This window comes from Labrus mixtus, chromosome 20 (assembly GCF_963584025.1).
Source record: "Labrus mixtus chromosome 20, fLabMix1.1, whole genome shotgun sequence".
NCBI classification, from domain to species: domain Eukaryota; kingdom Metazoa; phylum Chordata; class Actinopteri; order Labriformes; family Labridae; genus Labrus; species Labrus mixtus.
The window spans coordinates 21,074,024-21,093,560 of NC_083631.1; the positions used below are offsets into that span (position 1 = coordinate 21,074,024).

General features: G+C 43.0%; 2 protein-coding genes and 1 long non-coding RNA gene across 6 annotated transcripts in view; 2 read left to right on the forward strand and 1 right to left on the reverse strand.

The window, feature by feature from the left end:
- Positions 1-14,998, reverse strand: part of gh1 (growth hormone 1) — a 188,783-nt gene extending 173,785 nt beyond the window's left edge. Inside the window, exon 1 of the mRNA XM_061065903.1 lies at positions 14,993-14,998. The gene's annotated coding sequence lies outside the window, so the exon portion shown is untranslated. The remainder of the gene's footprint in view (positions 1-14,992) is intronic.
- The window catches only part of LOC132995757 (uncharacterized), a 150,711-nt gene that overhangs the window by 42,146 nt on the left and 89,028 nt on the right, over positions 1-19,537 (forward strand). The gene's annotated exons all lie outside the window — the stretch shown is intronic.
- LOC132995751 (protein shisa-6) overlaps positions 1-19,537 on the forward strand; it is a 71,578-nt gene that overhangs the window by 17,430 nt on the left and 34,611 nt on the right. The gene's annotated exons all lie outside the window — the stretch shown is intronic.

Sequence of the window (19,537 nt, forward strand, 5' to 3'; positions counted from 1 at the left end):
ACTTTGTTTGTGTGTGTGTGTGTGTGTGTGTGTGTGTGTGTGTGTGTGTGTGTGTGTGTGTGTGTGTGTGTGTGTGTGTGTTGTTTGCGTGGGCGCGGCGTAGTGAGGAACAGTACAAACAGAACACATTTGAATGTACGTCAGGACTAACAAGCTGCTAGACAAAGCTCAGAGTAATGTTGTCATTAATATTCATGTGTGTGTGTGTGTGTGTGTGTGTGTGTGTGATGTAACACTAAACACTCTGAGCTGTGTTTAGTATTACACACACACACACACACACACACACACACACACACACACACTTCCTCTGCCGGTGTATCTGAGAGAGTGTTTAGTGATGTCCTTGGATTTCTGTCAGGTATCAATGACAGTTTGGTGGTGCGTTCACTGTCCCTGTGTTTGTGCATCTCTGTTCACCGAGACGGATCTTGCATTCAAAAGGAAACACTGCTATTTCACTGTAAAGGATGATTTATATTTATAATAATAATAAGGGAACTAAGGACACTTTACAGCAGAATACAAGCTAAGACCTAAGGCTAAAATGCAAGAAACTACATTGATTAGGTGCGGCTCTGTAAAAAAAAAAAGAAGAAAAACTTGAAACTAAAATGTTTGCTGTTGGTGGTAAAGTTCTTTTAATGGTTGTAAAGTTTGTCCGACTTTGACTACACACTGACTGAGCTGCTCTCTCTCTCTCTCTCTCTCTCTGTGTGTACGAGCGAGTATCTGGGAGGCTCTTGCTGCTCTTGCCATCGCAAGAAATCACCAAGCTTAGCTCACCGAGCTCGTGAGATGCTCTTGGTTGAGCTGCCGCTGCTGCAGGAACAGGTGCAGGGCTCGGTGAGGGAAATCTGATGGGAAAGCTTCTCTGTGAAGCATCTAGACCAGCAGAGTCAGACTGAACTGACATTTGAAGGGAGCGGCGTCTAGAAACTTGATGCGTTTGCTTTTTCAGTGTCGTAGAAAAAAAGTTGGTTTACGTCTTAAATACAAATGAAACGGCACGTGACAAATATCCAATTTTGGATTCTTGCACATGCATCTGTTGTTGGGCTGGACTTGTCCTTGCCTTCATACATCGGTGTCTCTGATGATAGTGTCGCTTTGTAGCTGGTTTTCAAAACAGAAATCGCTCGAAAATTGCCTGAATTTCTCCTCGGAATGCCTGAAGTTGCAACGCCTGAACATTGTGTACCTCACTTGGATGAATAGGGATGAGTTTGAAAATTGCACACATTTACTAGAAATTGTTGATTGGTTTTCCTTTCAGCATTACTTTTTCCCTTTTATTTGAGAACCACATACCCAGTAACCCTGAAACGGTCCGAGGTTAAACGTTCCTGTTTTGTGCGTTTACCGAAAAAAGCTCCCAGATATCTTGTGTACAAACATTCCTCCATCTTCCTCGGGGGCGTCTTCACCGCCCTCCTCGCCTCCTCCGCCTGTGGCCTCCACTGATGTGCATCGTGCTTAATTACTTTTTCATGAGTTGCTCCCTGTTTTTTTTTTTTTTTTTTGGTCCTAGGGGGGGGATTCATCTCCCTCCCTTGTCTCATCCCAATCCACTTAAGGTGACCTTGTCGTACTGGGATGAGCTTACTGCAGAATCCTCCCACCTCCCTGCGCTGTGGTCCCTGCAGGCCCACTGTGTGTGTGTGTGTGTGTGTGTGTGTGTGTGTGTGTGTGTGTGTGTGTGTGTGTGTGTGTGTGTGTGTGTGTGTGTGTGTGTGTGTGTGTGTGTGTGTGTGTGTGTGTGTGTGTGTGTGTGTGTGTGTGTGTGTGTGTGTGTGTGTGTGTGTGTGTGTGTGTGTGTGTGTGTGTGTGTGAGTGTGTGTGAGTGTGTGAGAGTGCAAATGGAGGCAAATTGAAGTGTGCCAAGTAGGTATCACTCGCCCATTTTGCCTCCATCACCGAGTCCTCCTCTCTTTCCGTGTTTAAAGCTGGTAGTGTCTCAGAACTGGACCAGAAAGCTGAGAATCACAGATCAATAAGTCATGCAATGTGACATCATCGGCACGCTGCACACTCATGTTCACCAACCAGACCCTTGATGCTTTTAATGATTCAGAGATCGAACAGTGAGTCAGAGCTCATCGAGGATCAGTTTCAGCCTAAAGTCGCTTGGACGCCTTTTTTTTCCCCTTCCTATTTCTTGCCCTTCTTTGTGAACTGAGCGGCTAAAAGGTGTTAAATTATTTCTGCAGCTTCTTGCTGCTTTCATTGTCTTGGATTTTGGTGGGTTGATGTTTTCGTCTTTGTTTTCAGAATGTGAGATTTTCATCTTTTATTAAATTCTGTTGAATGGCGACTCACACCGAGCGATAAAACACCCCAAACATCTTTTCTGCATCGTCTCCAAACCAAAGCCCACACAGTGGACTCTGCCTTTGGATTTTTATGCATGCATGTCTCATCACTGATCTGACTCTTTACTGTAACTGTCTCACACGCACAACCATGTTGTCGAGATTCAGAATATCTCATCCTGGTACAACTCCATCGCCACCGAACACAAAACCAAACTCTGTCTGTGTAATTAATCAGGCCTGCAAACAATAATCTGTTCACCCCAAACTACACTCTTAGACCTGAGGACCCCCAACCCTCTCCACCCCTCCTTCTCAAAGTTCTCATGGACAATGAGTCAAAGTCCAGGTATCACATAGATAGATAAAGCAAGATGACAGCTTCCTGCAACAGAGCTTCTGATGGACAGATGCAAATAAAGTTAAGAAGTTCTGTTCCAAACGATGGAGAGAACAAACAGAAAAGACTAAAATCATGTCATGGGGTTGATGGGCAGGGGAGGTTTTTGCGCAGTTGTTTAAGCAGCAGGTGACGACAAGGTCAGATGAAACACTTTTTTTTTTTTCATTTAGTGCCTCTCCAGAAAAAAAAACAAAAAACTAATGCATATTCATTCCAAAGAGTAATTGGTTAATTTGCATAAAGTTTTTAGGCAAGCGTGGAATTACATTTTCATAGAAAATCCAGTTTTTTTTTAAAAATCAGAAAGCATTCAAATCATTGGTCTCCAAGCAAAACGTCGAAGCATTAGCCCCGTTCTCTCCGGAATTTGTGTGGGAAATGAAACGCACTGATTTACTGTTCCACTTAAAACCTGCACAGTTAATGAATAAATGCATCCATTTGCTGCGTCCAAGTGTCCAATGGAGGAATATTACTTGCAGGGTCTAGACGGTGTTGTTTGCTTTTGTACGTCATAAATAAGCATCAGTGATCATTTCATCCTGTTTTCACCAGCGGTTAAAATCCCCTCATTGGGGCTTTAATGCCTGAATCCACTGCTGTAGGGTAGTTGTCAGCCGAGGCATTTTTCCCTGCAGCATCCAGACTCTGACTGGTCTTTATCAGGTCATTGGAAGTCAGAGCAGCCTTCACAGAATTGGTCATTTCCGCCTCTTTCTCAATGACCGTGATTCAGAACAGCAGGGGGAGACGTTCCTCTCGCGGCGCTCGGAGCTGCGACGGCCAAAAGCACAATATGAATTGATTCCACTCCTTATCTCCTCCTGTCCATTAAAACGACAGGATAATGAACCCGATGAGGTCACTGGAATGAAATGGACACTCTCAGAAGTCTTTTTTCCACCACTTGGCCTGAAGATTCATACATCTCTCACACACACACATATATACACACACAGATCGCTGTTAACACGTCCTCTGATCCAGCCTCTCCTCATGCATTATGTAGTGCATGTAGTGCAATCTGAAGAGCCGACCGGACGGAGCGTCAAGCCTGGGATATCTCACATGAAAGCATCACTTAACCTCTCCAAACGTTCTCTATCTCAAATTGGAATTTTTTTCTCCTTTTCCCATTTTTTTTATCCAGAGTCCCTCAAATCCGTCTTTGTATGTTTGTGTCGGGTCAAGCTCCTTAAACAAGGGAGCTTACATTTCCTTTAATGCACGAGACTTAAACTCAGACCATTAAGCATTAGTTCACCTGCTCAGACAGAACATCTGTGAACAAATCAGGGCTCCCCTCTCACATCCCTCCCCTTTGAAGGCCGTCGGCTGTGCCACCGTGAAACGTTATTAGCAGCATAACAAAGCTGTGAATTGAATGCGGCAACGTTTAGAAAGCTTCATATGACACGTGGAATCCTGTTAGGATGCAGATTAGCGGTATCTGCGCCGCACCTGTCAATATCTATTACGGTTGGGGGGCAAGGACGGGGGCAGAGCTGGACATAGAAGTGCTTCTGTCAGCACGGCGGTGCCCACCAAACACCGATACTGAAGAGGACGGCGTGCATTGGTATGCAAAGAACGAGCTCCGGTACAGTAGGCAGGCTGGCCCCGAGGCACTTTTTGTTTCTATCACAAGGAAAGTATTCTCCTTTAACAATGACGAGGGATTGTATTCAAACCAGAAAGCTGCCAGAACAACAGAATTATTAAAAAAAAAGAAAAGAAAAGAGCTGACAAGCAAGGACGAAAAACGGCCCCGACGTGGCGAGGTGGGGCCGAGTGTTTAATGCATGTGTTGTGAAGGACGAGGTTCCTCATTTGGAAAACAAATGGGGATCAATTTCAGAATACTTTAACTCACTTAAACGCACAAACAGAGAGACTCACACCGCACACTCGCACACGCCCAGTGACATTTTCACTGATTGATTCTAATCTAAAAAAAAAATTAAACTTAGGGAAAGGTTACCCACCAAAAGACAGGAAATGTAACAGGCCATTTTAGCTTCAACACACACCCCAATAATCCATTTATGAAACACATTTACATCCAGACTTCCTGCTCTCCACACAAGACTGTCGACAATATCAGCCCCTCCAGACTTTCTCAGATTGGTCCTGCACAATTTCTCCCAAATCAACAAGCTACAGATGAGATGTTTAATCCCAAAATATTCCATGTAGCCCTCATGTACAACTCATAGAACCATAGCTACATTTGTTACCTGTGGTTTAGGCAAGTTATTTATTGCTATAGCACATTTCAACAACAAGGCAATTCAAAGTGCTTCACAGAAGATATCAAAAGCATCATGACAAGAGGAAAGAAAAGAAACATTAAAATAGAACATTAAAAAATCACTGAAATTATTAAATCTGAAAATATGTTCAAAGAATATATAAAAGTTACAGTGCAGAGTTAAAGTTTAAAATCTTATTAAAGCTGTTTAATGAAAGGCAGCTGTAAACAGGTGAGTCTTCAACCTGGATTTAAAAGAGCTGAGAGTTTCAGCAGACCTGCAGTTTTCTGGGAGTTTGTTCCAGATATAAGGAGCATAGAAACTGAACGCTGCTTCTCCGTAGTGTGAGGCGGCAGTAGCTCAGTCTGTAGTGACCTGGGTTTGGGAATCAGAGGGTCGCCAGTTCAAGTCCCAGCAACGGACCAAGTCTGGAAATTAGTCTGGTAGCTGGAGACTTCCTGAGCACTGCCGAGGTGCCCTTGAGCAAGGCACCGAACCTCAAAAAACTGCTCTGAAGCGCTCGCTATGGGGCAGCCCCCCTTACTCTGAGACGTCTCCATTAATGCATGTCCACAGGATCCTGTTTGTTCATGTGTGTGTAGCATGTTCATTAGACAGAGTGTAAAAACTGAATTTCCCCTCGCGGGATTAATAAAAGATAAATTATTATTATTAGTAATGCATTCACCTTCAAACACTTTCAGACCTGACATGATTTTATTTTGAAAGAGCAATATACTGTAACTTTTTTGTCGAGTGTTGTGTGTTTTTTTACGAGACAATGATCCAATCTGTGAGCGCTCACACATCCTCAGTCACAAAAACACTCACACATGTTACACAAAGGACTCAGTAAAGACACAATGAGCTCATCACAGAGACACAGAGCTGCTCTACAAACAAATCATCGCCCAGCTCAGTAGAGATGTGATTTTTATTTTTTTCCCCACATCAAACCTCCCACTCTCTCTCCCACTCCACTCCTCTCCTCTCCGCACGCCGCCGCCGCCGCTGCTGCTGCTTTTTGCTGCTCGAGTGACAAATTGCAAGCGACGGCGAGCTTTCACTCCGAGCACAAACGGCTGGTAATTGTATGTAAAAAATGGCAACAGGAATCACAATTGCAACTCATCCGCAGGTTGACGACACCGCTGGAGTCTTCTCCTCTAAATGCTTCATTAGCCGGCGCCTCTGAATGCCTTTCTATGAATGGGAGAGGCTGAAAGCTCTTCCACCAGACGCCCACCTGCTTCCTGCGCACCTTCAGGGCAAACCTCGATCGCTCTAGTGATGCATCCGAACACACAAGCATCAGGCTTCATTCATAAATCTAGCTATTTGAAGAAAAAAAGACAACACAGATGTGAGGGAGTCCTGGTTTGCAAAAATATAAAAAATTCAGCACCCAAACAGCACCATGCTGCGCGAGTAGGACGGGGTGGGGGGGGGGGCGGGGGGATTTGCAGGCGTGCGGAAGTGCAAGATCTGTGCAGTAAAACAGAGGTGTAAGAGCTGAGGGTGAGGAGCAGTGGTGGCTCTGTGATTAGCACCTGTCCCTTGAGTGTTGTCCTGTTGTCCTTTCCTCCCAGGTAAGGGAAGAGGAAACAGAAACGGAGAGATAACTGAGGAGATGCAGGCTGAATTTTTAAGGTTTTGGATATTCTTCAGGGGCCCCCTAATGTGAGACATCAATCAAAGACGTTTCAACAAGCTGTGTGGCCACTTTTCTTCGGTGCTCATTAAGAGAAGACACCAGCTGGGAGCCGGCAGGAATGCATGATGGTTCATTATAATATTTACACAGTTTTGCCCTCATTCATCACGGAGGATAACGCGCTTTGCAGAGCCCCATCAGCCTTAGGTGTTAATATAAGTGCGAGCCGGGCGAGCAGCACACAGAAGCTCATTTCTCCTCACAGTATTAAAGGTCCTGAAGCGAGACCGCTTTGCTTCTTACAGGAATTTCTACAGTTGGTTTCGACCCATTTGCCTAAACTGCAGGTGTAAGGTGATTTTGACTTGGATCCAGTCAACTGTGCATCCTGCTTTTGATACTAAGACATGGGGATAAGAATCCAATGTAGGCGCTTTGAAATCCCCCAGTGGTTTGTTGATTGGCATCTTGAAGCGTCAAGTTTGGCACGTGTGCGTTTTCCCATAATATCGTAAACTCAAATGACTATCGAGGGAAATAAGAGTTTTAGAGTCTCTCTTTCAGAGGTGTTCGTGATGAGCTTCCATCATAAGGTCCTCACTCCTGTAATTCCATTTTCTGTGAGATTTCATGTTCTCCTGGTGGAGATCAATGACAGTCCATGAAGTCTCTCTTGTTTCACTGAAGCTAACAACGGAGGAAGCTTTTCAGTGAAAAAAAAACTGTGTTCTCATGAAGCGGCTGAACCGGTGTTTCTGTTTAAAGAGAGATTAATTAAGTTCAACCAAGAAGAAGAACAGGACACAGTAAACAAAAGGGACCCGTACCCTTGGCACCCCAACAGAAGGGTACCAAAAACTTAGATAGATAGATAGATAGATAGATAGATAGATGGATATAGAGATAGATAGATGGATATAGAGATAGATAGATAGATGGATATAGAGATAGATAGATAGATGGATAGTTTATTGATCCCGAGGGAAATTCAAAGCATCCAGTAGCAGGTTACAAAGACATGACATGAAACATTTGTTACAAATTAAACCGCAAAACCGACGCCCCCCCCCCCCCAATACATATATATTAACCCGAAAAAAAGATTTAAAGAATACCTCTAGATGAATCAAACTTAAACTGTGCAATTAAAAACAGATTTATACAAGAAATGTACATAACCCGTGCAGGGATAAAAATATATGTGCAATTTAAACAAGAACCTAAAAACAGTTGAGGAAAAAAATCTGTAATTAGACCTGAATATTAAAAAAGGAGCCTTTATTTTGGTACCATTCCCAACTTTTGACTGTGGAAATGCGAATATATGTGTACCGAACCGAACTGGTCCACTTGGTGGAAACGGGGCTTTAGAAAGAGATTTGAGGGACGTCCATTGACTTTATCCTCAGAACCAGCAGATACAGTTTTACTCATTCAACTGAAAGAAGAACTCAATCTTTCATAGTTTTTGTCTTTTCCTTTGGCTGATGATTGCCTATTCCGTTCAAAAACCATGCTTTTATTTTATCTTTTCTTTTTTGCAATCCCGCAAACTGAGGCCAGAGTGTTGAGTTGTTTTGACTTCTGGAGTTCTGCCCATCCAGTTTATGTGATTAAAAATGTTTGAAATGTTCACTTCTCGAGTCACTTTTGGATTCAGTGAACTGCCGCCGCTAATGCCGAGGGGATGTGTTTACATTTGCTCAGTCATGTGGATTTGATTTTGACTTAAGGTCATGTCTGGAAAACGTTCTGTTCTGTTTATTTGCAGTTCCAAAGTGCGTCCATCTGGTATGATCCATCCGCACAGACTGTCAATTAAGACGGCTCTTTAACGAGCTGGATTTTCGAGGGGAGATTTCAGACCTTTTTCTGCCGAATGGGACGGAAAAGAGATGTCTTCATGAGCGGAAATGATGCATGTGGCTTGTCTTTTCTCTCCGTTATCGTCACGATGTGAGCTTTAATATGCTGTATGGCCCCGGCATTATCAGATCAGATGTGGCTCCGGGCGAGTGGAGCCTTCATGGGGGGAGGACGAGGAGGAGGAGGAGGAGGAGGAGGGGGCATGCATCATATTCTTCCCATTCCTCTCCAGTTTCAGACAACAGGCCGCGGTGAAATGACTGTGGATGCCGCCAACTGTGAAATTAATTGAACTTGTGATACGCGGGGTAGAGACCAGCATCCGGCCCGAGGAGGCGACTGTGCATCCGATCTTACATTAGCTCACGACGAAAGGGAACAGCCAAGCCCATGGGCGCTCACCGAGATCTGTGGTCAGTTTCCCTCGACAAGATGTCTCTGGACGCGGCTGAGCTTTACTCGACTTGCGTGACTTTGCCTCAGAGTGTGTAAGGCGTGCTGTTGGCTCTTGTTGGAGGCATTATTTGGAAAGGAAATGGGATCTGTTCATAGATCCGGTCTTGTAGAGCTGATGATGGATCAGTAGATAATGATTCTTGTGTCCACACATTTCTCTAGCCCAAGGGTTAAGCCTAGTCAACAAAATCCAGAAGGGGTCAATTAACCACAAACCTATAAATCCCTTGAAACAAATATACCTTTAAAGTAAGAATGTTCGACATTTCACACATAAATACAGCAGAAATCAAGTATTTGCCGGCTCCTCGCCCTGTAAGATGTTTTAGTCAAGGCTTATTTGGATGTCATGTAAGCGTTGTTAGATCGCGGTCACTCCTTGTATCACAAACAATGTGAAACTACGAGCTAACTAAAGAATGCTAACATTAGCACGCCAACCCAGCAATGCGGGTCACAGGTTGATTGCAGCTCCAGTCGAGGGCAATTTTGACGGCCGCTTGTGCTTGACTCCTTCATGCAAACGCGAGTGGAGAGAGGTTGGAGGTGTGTCGCTGAAGGAGAGCGGGGGCTTCAGTATGGCGGAGGTGTCGCCAAACAGCAGTTTGTTTTGGTTTCTTGCTGGTGCTCAAGGGCGACATCTACTGGATCAAAAAGAATCAGGAATCAGAATCAGAATCGGGTTTTATTGCCAAGTACATTTACACATACAACGAATTTGACTTGGTGTTTTGGTGCTAAACAATTAACAAGGAAATAAAGCAGAGCTAGCAACAACTTAAATAATACAGTATAATAAGCTATAGAATTTTAAAATGTAAAATATAAAATATATATATATAAAAAAAAGTTGCACATTCCTCCTTTAATGTTGTATGCAAGTGAACCAATCTGAAAACCTTGAATTCATCCTTATCTTGAAGAACATGATCAGATTGTGCAATGAAGATCAGCATCTCTTCTCTATAAATTAATCCTTTTTATTAAATCCTCCTTAGGGGCAGGTTTAACTCCAGATTAATGCACTTTGCCTGCAGGGTCAATATGAATTATTTGCACTCTTTTAATGAAGACCACGAGAAAAAAAAACAAAAAAAACACTACCAGCGAGAGAGGAGCGTTAAAGCACCTGATGAATCCAGACAGTTTCAAACACAGGGGAGGAAAACATAGTGGAGATAAATTCACTGCTGGAGTGCAAATGTAATATTACTCCTAATTCCACCAAATTATGGCTTTTTTATGACACGTTCAAGTTCTTAGAAGTCGCCTCGGGTTCGCCAGCTGTGTGCACGTTCTCTCACAGACGTATAAAAAGTGGAGGAATTTATCTTGTTTAATTTAGTCCAAGACTCCAGAGTGTTAAAAGTAAAGAATACAAATGTAAGATGTTTTTCTGAAGGCAATTACGCTTCTCGAAGATTAACTTTTCTCGAGTCAGGAGTTTACTATTTAAGCCTGATTTAATTTGCTCCAAATACCAATCATGGCAAAAGGGTAATGTTGATCATTAAAATCATGACAGACATGCAGGGTAAGCAACGTCTGCATCACTGATTCAAACTGTCATCCATGAGCGTGATGAAATGTAATCAGCGGGGAGCAAATTAATCAATTAGGTACCTCTAATTTTCCTCTTGGCCTCCGACCAGACGCAGAGCTGAACAGACCGAAGCTCTGAGAGTAGAAGAAGAAGAAGAAGAGAGTCGGCCATCTTTTTTTTTGGAGCGTTCTCCTTTTTCAGCAGTTTGTGTCCCTGAAGTTTCCCCAGCCCCGTGGATATACGAGGCAATCTGTGCTGCCCCACATTAGCTGCTGCGTACCTATCCTCCAGCTCTCATCCAGGTCACGCTGCACCGCAGAGCGCGGCGCTGCCTTCCAAGACTTCCAAGACTCACACTTCTGCTGCTGCTGCTCAGGTGGAAGGAAACCCTGCGGACGTGACAATGAGCCTGAGAGTGTTTCAGGTCAGTTGAATCAGTCAGTGTCCCCAAAAAGAAAAAGATCTGAATCCACTTCTAAGTCTACGAGGAGGGAGTCTTTAAAGCAGCAGGTGTTACTTTAATAACTCATAAACCAGGATTTAAAGGGAGGAAGGTTACTCTTGATCCCAGATACAGAATTATCTTCTGTATCTGAAACATTTTGCGATAAAAGGCCGCTTCTCTTTTTGTGCGGACGGACAATGAGGTGGGGTTGTTACTCCAAATGACCCCTAGACCAGGGGTTCCCAAACTTAGCCATGCCAAGGACCCCCATATAGCATTAACCTCAGACCAAGAACTAAAGTCAAACTTTATGTGTTCTGGCTCACAATGACAAGTTTTTGAAGCCAGCATGTGGACGTCTGGTTTTGGAGCTCAGTCATGTTCAGGTTTTCCGGTGGATTATTCTTTAAAGGCTTTATATGTGATTTTTTGATCCAGCAGATGTCGCCCTTTAGCAACCAGCATGAAACCAAAACAACTCGCGGTGCATTGTTGTGTTAGCATGCTAACGCTAGCGATCTTTATTATGCTCGTATCTTCACACTGCATGTAAATTTACCTGAAATGAGCGTGATCTAGAAACACAGTTAAGCAGTGAGTACAGTATGTTATTCTTCTTTTCTCTAGTCCCTCAATTAAACAACTTTTATACGCGAGGGGAGGAGTCAGCCGGCCGTCCCGGCGATGTAAACAAAGTGAAGATAGGACTCTGAAAACTCTGAAAACATCACAGACAGTGGGACTCGGGTGTTACACCCATTGTAGACAGTCATGACTCACAGAGTTATTTTCAGAGGATATACTTGATTTCTATATTTAAGTGTGAAAAATCACATATAAAGACTTTAAGTAATGTTTCCTTATAACGAGGAGGCAGGTCGCTAGTTTTCAATAGTACAACAATCATCTAAAAAGATGGATTACAATTTATGTCACACATATATATATTTTTTGTTCCATTTTAGTCCCTCTTTCCTCCCAAGTTTCCGCGACCCCCCCAGGAGGGTTCTGGACTCCCACTTTGAAAAACACTGCCCTAGACTACAAAAGCGAGTAGTGCACCTTCTCGTGCATGGCTGATGTCTGGAAGCATAATGCACCTGTGGGAAATGTCTCTGTTTTCAGAGGAGCTGCATACTGCCAGTGTTCCCAATGACGGAGGTGTCATTTTCAAAAGTCTCATCTCTACAACCCATTTTTAAAACTTTGCATTTCAGACATCGTAAACGAACACCCAAAACGTAACAGAAGGTTCCCGTCTTTGGCTGAAATCATTATTGTGTAAGCAGGGCCTAAGCAAAGTCTTCCATAAATGGCAAATATCTTGTTTTCTGAACCAGGAAATTTGGAAGTCTTAAGCATTTTATGTTTTCTTTACATTTATTTTTGGGCTTTTTGTGGCTTTATTGGAGAAACAGGACAGTGAATAGAGTTGGAAATTGGGGCGAGAGAGAGAGAGTGGGAGAGAGGTGAATGACAAGCAGGAAAGGACTCAAACTACAAACTGCAGCCTTTAGTACACGCAAACTAGCCACTTGGCCACCGGGTGCTCCTTCACTTTTAAAAGCTGTGGTAAAAACATCGCTTCACAAATCCAATGGCCCATTAAAAGCACATTTTGACGTTTAAATCTTTAAGCTGTGAGGTACTGAAAGCTCGTGCTTTATTGATCCTTTTGTGATTTGACCCGGCTCAACTTTAGAGCTAATGTGTGTTTGTGCTTTTAAGGGCCAATTTGAAAGCAGCCGACTTCTGCACACCTTCGGTTTCTTGCTCACAGTTCTTTTGCTTTAGAGGGAAAATGAGTCACCTCTTCTCTTTCCTTCGCTCGGATAAAGCTGTGGAGCAGAGAACATTGTAGACAGCTACAGCACCTCAGGTGAGGCCAATCAGGGATCAGGTAATCAGTCCCACAGGATGAACACGTTACCAACTAGAAGACATGAAGACAGACCCTCAATCAAATCTCACGACTTGATTCATTTCAAGTCTTGAGTCTTTGGTCGTAAATCCCCAAAACCAAACATGCAAAACACGACAAACTGTTTCAAAATCCAGAAATCGTCCATCGTCATATGAAGCTGTTTAAAAGCAGAATAAAGCTGCTGCTGCTTTAAAAAAAAAAAAAAAAACGTTGTCAATACATTTCTGTTTGAATTGATCCTGTCCTCTCTCCAGCCGAGAAGGAACTCGCAGCTGCTTTTCTTTTCCAGGATAAAACTCAGCATGACTTTGGTTTATTTATAGAAGTCAAAGTCTGGTGATATTTAATAAGAACTCTTTGAATATGCGGTTCAAATATCACAACCTTTAAGAAAACAGCGTTCATTGTTAAAGAGCTCCATGGCTGCCTGCCCCCCCCTTAATCAATTAAATGTCTAAGCTTTTAAGCTCATTCCTCTTGATATCTGTGATATGCATAATAATGACCTCATTACCCGACGCGTCTGCATTGTGTGTTAGGGAGATTGGATGCAAAATGCACTTTTATCATTTGTAATTTCTGCGGCGGAGGAGAAGAGGAAAGAAAAGGGTGAGAGGAGACTGGAAGGCAGCGAGCGAGAAACCAGACACTGTTTGGAAATAGAAACAGGTCTGAGTCATTCCAGGCATGAACACGCGTCCAACCACATGTGGCGTCCATGGTCGACTGCACGGTGTATGAAACGTGGCTTTTGCTTTCTCTACACGAAAACACGCCATCGACCTCGGTTTGACAAAAGAAAAAAAAAAAGGACAAAAAGTGACCTTTGTGGAAGGAGACATGATCAGGCCTCGGACGTGTTGTTTTTCACCCTTATGCTGTTTCCTTCGACTCGTTTCAAGGTCTTTCTTCTCTCGGCCGTCAAGGTTCATCTATTAAAGGACGATTGTGCTGTTTTTTTCTTTGATTACTGGATGTTCTCGGGCTGCAGCAGAGCCTTGAAAACTGTATACATCAGAGTGCTTGGCTCGTTTTTTAAATCGGAATATAGTCAGAAAATTCATGGTTGAAGCGCAAAGATACAAACAAAAGGTGGATTTTTACTTTAAAGGAGCGATATGTAACTCTGACACCTAGTGGTTAGTGTTCAATGACACTCTAGTCTTTGTTTCCACAGCAAACGCCGCAGTCTATTATCGATGTAGCCTGCTAAACGTAATTGGATTGACAGGGAAAGGAAGTCGGACAAGAAAACGCGCACGTACTATGCGGAAATTGTCAGGGTAGCACTGTACGGTTTTGGGCAAATTCTGACTTTACAGGACGTGCCACTGATTCTGAATTTCAGCCCCGATCGTGCGTTGGCGTCATTAGTCGTGCAGTATACAGGGGGCCACGTCTGCCGAGCACAGTCCCCGATCAGCTGCCGGTCTGATGAATTTCTGGCACGTTTGGTATTTCACTCGTATGACAGGATACTCTGTTTACTCTAAGGGACGACGTGATTGTAAAAACCTCGCTTTGTTAAAGAACAGATGCATGAGTGGGATTCATGGAGTTTAGTTGCTTACTTTAAAAAAAAAAAAAAAAAGGTACATCTTCAAATAATGCCAGCAATCTGTCTCAGTCGAACAAAGACCCTTTTATTCCTCCCCCTCCTTGTTTCCTTGTTTGAGAGGAAGCAGCATGTTGCTTTGTTTCTCACTCGCTAATCAAAGATCTTCACAATCCGTCTGTCAATCAAGCTCGTCTGATCTCCCTCGCTGAATGTTGATGCGCTTGTCTCAGTGTTTTCTCTGGCATTTCTGAAAATGCAGTAAAAAAAACAAAAACCCCAACATTTCCTAACCTGAGTGCGTCTACATAACAAGAGGCCAGAAACAAGCTGCGGAAATATTGATGGCATATTTCGTCACACTGTTTCTGTCAGTCTGCACCGTTAGAAACCTACAGCCTTTCTTGAAATCATCAGGTGAACAGTTTACTCACTGCTGAGGCTTTCTTCCCTCCATGAAACTTTAAGAACCAGGACGTCACAGTAGCCCTTACTTCAAAACATCGGCTGCATCTTTAAACACGTTTACTGAGAAGACAAAACATGAGTGATTCAGAAAGTGCTGACTAAAAATTTGCTTCAGTTTCGTTCTGTCAGTTGTCAGATTTTAAGCTGCAAAAGATGTTTTGCTTTCGATTTAAGGGAATTAAATTGACTCTTTTTTATCCATTTCATGTATTGATATTGAGGGCAGGAGAATCGATACAGTATAGTCAAGGCAAATATCACTATAGCTAAATCGATTTTCATGCAAAACTCCAAGAAAAATCTAATTTACAATCCAAGCGAATGAAGTTTGAACGACGTGATGTTCAGCCCCTGGAAATGTCCTTCAGAGGGACACTATACGTTAAGAATATTTAAAGTCAAGTATTAAACTTTTCTGCATAATACCAGGCTCATCCTGCTGTCGCTCCGCTGTTTCCACACACTGTCAGCAGCACAATGTTAATCAGATTGTTGTGTCCATTGTTTCCTGGGCAAAGAATGTGAATGTAATCCTGAGCTGACAGTCTCCTGCACAGTGCAGCGTCTCTGCAGGCTGACTGCCGTGCACAGATGGTTTCTCCTCTCTGACACCGGCAGCATCCTCGTTGGCTCGGAAAACACAGTTGTTGTTTGTGCGATGGAGGGAGAATCTTTGTGTGCAGATGAACACTGAGCCTCCTTTATTAACCTCTGCTGCCGAATTCTCCGTCGGCTGATGAGGGGCAGCGCTCTGGTTAATGAGGGTTTATAAACAGCAGGAAGTGATGTGAAACTTTAGTTTTCTGTTCAACTTCAGCTGCGGACCATGAAGGAACTTTGAGTGATGAGGGAGAATTACAAAAACCTTGGAAGAGTCAAAATGTGGCCCGGAAGTGCTACGTCATTTTTATCACAGGAATCTTACTAAATGAAATACGCAGCAGCTCTCTCCCAATTTCCCACTGTTTCCTGTGCGCGCCACATTACTGGTTTCAACCATAGACTGTGAATATGAAGCCTGGACGAAGCCTGAGTGATATCACCCATATGTTACTACAGGGGGCTTTGGAGTCCTATCAATGGTGGCCTCCATGCTGGAAATGCAGTCTTACCCTAACTTTCAGTCAACCTATCGACAGGCTGAGAGCTGGAGCTGAGGCGGGCTTTAAGCCTCTTGACAAACTGTTACATCGCGACCGCCTGTCAATCAGGCCAGCTACCTGTCTTAGTGTGATTAACGCTTATCCTTCATAAAATCAAAACTGATGACTTTAAATTAAAAAATTCTCCCCCTGTGAGTGCCGGTCGAGAAATGAGCTTATCATAACCAGGCTGTAAACATGTTCATTTCTGCTCTTTTTGAATGGGGTGTGTATCTGACTTCCGTCGCTTCTGCCGCCAGCCTCAAGCGGTCACTCGGCAAACTGCAGGATTTTGCACTTAACACTTCCCGACACCGGAGGTTGCTGCTTGGTTTCAACTCAACTCAAATAGCCGACCAACCAGTACTGATGTTGACAAACCAAAAAAGGGGCCTTGGAACTTCAATTATCAATACAATTACTACATGAACTCACCTGATGATAGTTATGTAAGCTAGTTCTGGTGCAGCTGTGGAGGTTGCTAGGCGACAGGGGATGAGTGGTGGCATAACAGGGGGGTCATCTGGAGATCAGAGGCTGAATGAATACTGGGTCCTTTATGAGACGTTAACCCTAAAATGAGACACGGTTAATGTCTCCCAAAACTGTCCGTATGCATACTAGGTAACTTTAATCCAGTTGTCATTCTATAGAGAAAAGCGTCTATTAAGTTGACTCTCCTATGCTAAACAAAGTGACATCGATTTTACATGAAACTATATGAACCTGTCCTGCAGTAACCAGATCTAGAAACACTGGATCTAGACACAATTTCTTTGACGACGCTATAACAAATACCTTGACCTGTTAAGATTTACCATGAGAAAAACATCAACACTTTCATCAGCATGTTTCATTGATTCGCTCAGTTCCTCCTCTCTGCTGCTGGATGATAGTTTTTTTTTTAAACACATCTCAGCGGAAATGGCATTAAAACATTAACACTGAATTTATTAAAAAACACATGTCGCTCCAGTAGATTTACATTCATTCTTCTGTTGGAGATGATTTGTTTCCATGGAGGGAAAATGCAATTACCCGAGCAGTCAGCGGGGATCTCAGATGAAAAGTCACGTTTCTGATGAGTTCATTAAGTTTCAGGGGAATGTGTCACGATGATGAGGAACCCTTCGGCAAATGATCGGCGCACACCCAGCTGAAAAAAACAAAACACAACCGGCACCAAGAAATTAAAAACTATTTGCTGGTTTTTTTTTTTTTCTTCTATCTGAGACGTCTCCTTCTATCCGGGCTCTTTTACTCACTTTTTTGACTGTTTGAAGATCAAATATTTTCTGCTCTAACGTCACCATTGATTCATATTTTGTTTACAGAAGACTTTGATGTTCTTGCGTCATGATCAAAATGATTTATGATGATGCTAACTGATGTTGCTCTGGCAGTATTTTCTGCTCGGCAGCAATTAAAATGTCACAGAAGAAAAAAAAAAAAGTCTGAAGAAGGCAGAGAGACGACGCGGTGAAGTGCAGATCAGAGAGAAAGAGAGAGAGAGAGAGGAAATGAAATCCAGTGTGAGAGGCGGCATATTTAACACTTGACCCCATTATGGAGAGCGACGCGGGGAGGTGTGTCTCTGCTTTATTGGCCTCTGCTCCGACGATGTTCATTTCAGGAAATTACATGATCTTTTGGTTGGGATTCATGGCCTACTTTCTGCTCGGATATCCACACTGTCAAGATCGCACGCTGAATTAATAAGCCCGATTCTTATTATATCACTGCTCAGGAACTCGCCTCCTTCTCTTTTATATTGCACAATCTCCTTCCAGTAATATATTATTTTTTTCAAAGTGTAGCCATGACTGCTGGGTTCCTTTATACCGGGGTTTAACCCTTCAACGGTCACTTGTTAAGAATTTAAGAGATCATTTTCTTTACCTTCAAAATGATGAAAAATGTTTGTTAAAATATCTTAACAAACCTTAACCCTAACCCTAACCCTACCCCAAATTAAAACTGATCCGTCACTGTTTATAAAGACTTGAATACAGTTTGAAAACTACTTTTTGAACTTCAGATACAAAAGTTTTCAATCAATGAGTTGACAGCTTATGATACCGGCTTTACGTTAACATTTGCAGTGTGACAGCAGAACTTATGAACATGTTCAGATTCAGACGACTTAATAAATCAGAGAATAGCAATTCAGTTTCACAGCCTACTGCAGCAACATGTCCGATGTGTCCTTGGGCAAGACACTTAACCCCAAATTGCTCCCGCTGCTTTGTCAGCGGTGTATGAATTGGGTTAGTTACTTCTGATGGTCACTTTACATAGTAACCTCTACCATCAATGTGTGAATGTGTAGGTGTGACATGCGTTGTAAAATCGCGTTTAGTAGTCAGAAGACTTGAAAAGAAATAAACAAGCTCAAGTCCATTTACCTAGTCCGTAGCTGAAGGGGTTAAAGAGTTTCAGTAGGGGGCAAGATCGCTCCCTCCAAGGAGAATTCAAGAAAAGACAGATGAAAGAGTGTTCAGGTTGATTTATGTCTTGTGCACAAAAAGATGAACCTGTTGTGGCCCTCATGAAACCAAAGCTGTTTTAACATAATGCGGAAAATTGTAGGACATTTTCATTTCCAATTAATTTTTTTTCCAGCCAGTCACCTAATAAAACTTTGAGAGCGAGCTGATGGTGTGAATGCGGAAGGAAATATTCGGGAAAACTTGCTGCAAGTGAGAGCAGGGGCGATGAAATTTCTGCTCGTAAAGAAGCTGCTTCGTACTCTTTTCTGCTCACCAGAGTGTCCTTCTAGACTCATTTGTTGATACTGAAAATGTGTCCCATTGCACATTGATAAAAAGTAGGCGTGTGCAGTAAACCAAAATCAATGCCTCAATGATTTTTTCACCACACTGTCATTATCGGTTTAAATACGAGCGTTTGGTGGTATTGTGCCTGAATAAGTTAGCTTAAAGGATTGTAGCTGACAAAATGTTAAAACCCCATGCAGTTTTTCCACTTCATGAGAAGGGTTCACATGCAGGTCTATATGTGGTAACCATGGCAACATACCTTTTGTAAATGGGGTTGCCTGTTGTGTGTTAGACCAGGGACAGGGTAGATGTGATGCACACACACACACACACACACACACACATGTTTTGATGTGGACATAGACCGCGTACGGTATGTGAATGCTAATGTTCAGCCTCGGCGCTGGAGACGCGAGGCGGGCCCGAGGCGTTCACTTCAGTCTGTCGATGACGATCTTCATGTCAGCTTTGTCGGTCAGGTTTTCATGAGGCTGATGGATTTAAAAAAAGAAAAAAAGTGAGGATGGTTCCCTCGACACTGCAGAGGAAAATAAATGCTGTATGGTCAGTAGGTTGTTTGTTGCTGGATTTATTTGGTTGGAGAGTAAAAATCAAAGCATACAGTGTGAAGCGCTGAGTAAGCTGTTGTCCTCGGAGGAGAGTCTGGCTGGCTAAAAAGGGTTTAGCTTGTGAAAAGAAAACACTCCCATTACTTCTTGGTTAAAGGAGCATTTAAT